This window comes from Gossypium arboreum, chromosome 1 (genome assembly GCF_025698485.1).
Source record: "Gossypium arboreum isolate Shixiya-1 chromosome 1, ASM2569848v2, whole genome shotgun sequence".
Lineage (NCBI taxonomy): Eukaryota > Viridiplantae > Streptophyta > Magnoliopsida > Malvales > Malvaceae > Gossypium > Gossypium arboreum.
Genome location: NC_069070.1, coordinates 20,164,840 through 20,168,316, shown reverse-complemented (window position 1 = coordinate 20,168,316; position 3,477 = coordinate 20,164,840).

Genomic DNA, 3,477 nt, shown 5'->3' with positions numbered 1-3,477 from the left:
GCCACTAGCTTTGATGTTTGGATGTCTCGAGACTTGCTTGATAAGTCTTGAGATCTAAACCAATAAAATGCACTAGATGGGCAATTTTTATCTTGAAGTCCCGAGACATGTTATTGATCTCTCGAGACACTAAGGTAGAAATGTCTAAAATAAGCATTTTAATGCAATCTAACATCAACCAAATCATAAAAAAAACTTAAGAAAACATTTTACCAATATCAAATGTACAAATTTAACTAACCAAAACATGATTAAACATTCTAAGAACATATCAACCAATAAACCTCAACCACACATAACTAAATAAAAAGATTTAACCATTAAAATCATGCAAACTCATTCACTACTTAAGCATTAAAATTCAACTCTTGAATATTTTAGGCACTTACTAGCCAAAACATAACGAATTCACATCTAGTCACAACACTGAACATAGGTGCATGTCATTAACTAAATACATACATACAAAAAGGGTACAAAATTGATTTGAGTTGAGTTGCTGAGTCTTTGGTGCTTTACGATTTAGATTTACTAAGAAATTGTTCGAGACTTGCGCAAAGAAACAAACATAACCATATGTTGAGTATTGAATACTCAATGGTGCTAATATAATTCAAATTCGAAACTTAAAAATATTAAGATAACAAACATGGTACTAATACACGATACCAAATCATTAAATTGATCCTACCATCTAGTATTTTATCATAATATCATTTCGTTCTATAAATTTAATTATCAGAATAATTTTATTTCCATTATCATCATGATCATTGACACTAATTATCTTCAGAATCATTCATGTTCATTTTCATCATCATCGATATTATGTATCATATTTCAAAATCATTTCATGTTTATTTTTAGCATGATCGATATCACATAGTATACTAAAAAATGGCATTTCATTATCAGAACTAGAATGACATATCATTTTAGAATCTAGATGGCATTTGATTATCCTAATATCATTTCATTATTTATTTTTATCCTTTATTAACTAGATGCAGATATAAGTACAAGTATTCGGATTAATCCCTAACACTCCTCAATCATCAATAAAGTACTGATCAGGCATAAATGCATTGATCCTCAAAAAACTCCACAAAATGAATAGCACCATACTACCAGAATGAATCCACACCAAAGTGCTAGAATGAATCACACTGTGGTGCCAAACTGCTCCTACCAACAACATATACAAATCCTATGGCATGTCAATTTACCATGTCTAGCATCGTTTCATAGGTGACCCTCATTATTGTTTATCATCCATCTAAAATCTAATTCCTAAACATAATTATAGTTTCATGCTTACTTATGTCATAAGTGCATTCACCAATATATGTATCATTCAATGAATTTACTATCAAAATCATTAAGCTTATCATAAAGTCATTATAATTCTTATCGTGGAATATACTAATTTTATACATGTGCATCATCTTAACATCTACCAATATAACATCATAACTATTTCATGGCATAGAATCCATTCATCTCAATACCTGTGATGATAATATTACAACTTATATCGATTTTAAATACTATCACTACTATTCTATAATTCAGATCAAACCTCATATAAATTCCATTCACATGTACATGTACTATTTATGTATATATATGTATATTTCTTTTCCTTATCTGCTATATTAACATAGTAACACATATCATTCTTTATAGTTAAGCGAAACTACTTACAATCAATTTTGATTCCAACAAGGTATCGGGTGTCATAAACCGTGCTTGTGATTATCTCTAAGCATTTATACTAACACTTGACATTCAGTCACAAAATGAGTAGAAACATACTTGATATTTATATTTTATATTAAACCCAAGAACTTAGTATTAATTAAAAACATGAATTGAATATATATATATATATATATACATATATATATATATGTGTGTGTGTGTGTGTGTGTGTGTGTGTGTAATACATATACATTAAGTTAGCACAAACCAAATTAACTATCTAACACCCAGGTTTGCCTTTCCCCCTTAATGTTCTGACCTCGTCTCAGCTACGTTCGATATTCATTTACGAAAAAGTGTCAATTTCACAACTAATTAAAAATAACCAAAACCAAACATAATTGTATGCTTTACAAATAAGTCCATCTTTAATCTTTATATCTAAAATGCTTGTGTCTCGTTATTTACTTGATTGAATCAAAATCTGACTTCGTATTTATTCTCTAAGGACCTCAAACTATCAATATATAACATTTACATTTAATAACTTTTATTATCTTTATTTTGGTCCCTAATAACATAATCGTGGCTTCCTTTACAATCATTAAATTTTAACTTAATCACAACCTTACCCTCTTTAATTCCAACATGTAAAACATAAAATCCAATTTCAATAACCAATCTTCATGATTTCCAACTCAGTTTCTCTAAGTTTTCATTATTGGAAACTTTATCAAACTTCAATAATCTAAAAATTCAACTAATGGGTTGGTTAGACCAAGCTTAATACATTGGAACTCTATAAACATTATTCAAAAATAAGTTTTCTTACCTCTTAATATATAGTTGATTATAAAGAACACAAACCAAACTTTCCTCTCTTCTTAATTTCGATTAGAGAAGAAAACAAGAACGGATTCTTCTTTTAATTCTTCACTCTCCCACTATAACATGTAATGGATATTAACTTGAGTATATAAATAATAATTACACTTATATAATGGTTATTATTTAAGCTTGATGTTATTAACGGAAATTGATCGATATGATCATATTAATCCACTAACCATTAAATTATAATGGTTTTTTAACACTTAGGTGCCTAGTAAATTCACACATTATGGGCTTCTTGAATCTTTAATCACTTTCTTTCATTTTACTCACCCTGCAATTTGGTTCATGTACTATATACTTATCAACTTAATTGATTTAATTACTAGTTAATTCCATTTCTAATTCTCGTATTCGACTTATTAATTTTCTCGGTTTAACTTTTTGGATGACTCAACTTAACAAATTCAATCTAAAAACTGACTTTCTAACATTGATGAAAATTGGGTTGTTACAATTACAGGTAAGACCATTAACATTTTTTATCAAGTAGGTTTTAATATTATAAGAGATTCAAAGATTGTTTAGACAAACTAAACCTACATAATGGAACACTAAGTGCCTTGTACATGTACATATTCCATGAATATCATCTTAGGTCTTAAATTCACATTCATGGTTCTCATTATGTTTCCAAAGAATCATTCATAGCCATTTCTTTCTTTTATCAACATTTTCATGGAAAAATCTGATATTAGTCTTTATGGCCTCACATGAAACAAATTATCATGCAATACACACATTGTCACATACCAAAGCCATTTAATGAAAAAATTAGTTATGACAATTTATTAAACATTTAATTGGTTTAGGTGAAATTATACATGTTTTTCCTCATTTAAAAAATTTTCAAATAATTCACAATTACCAAATCATATTTATCAC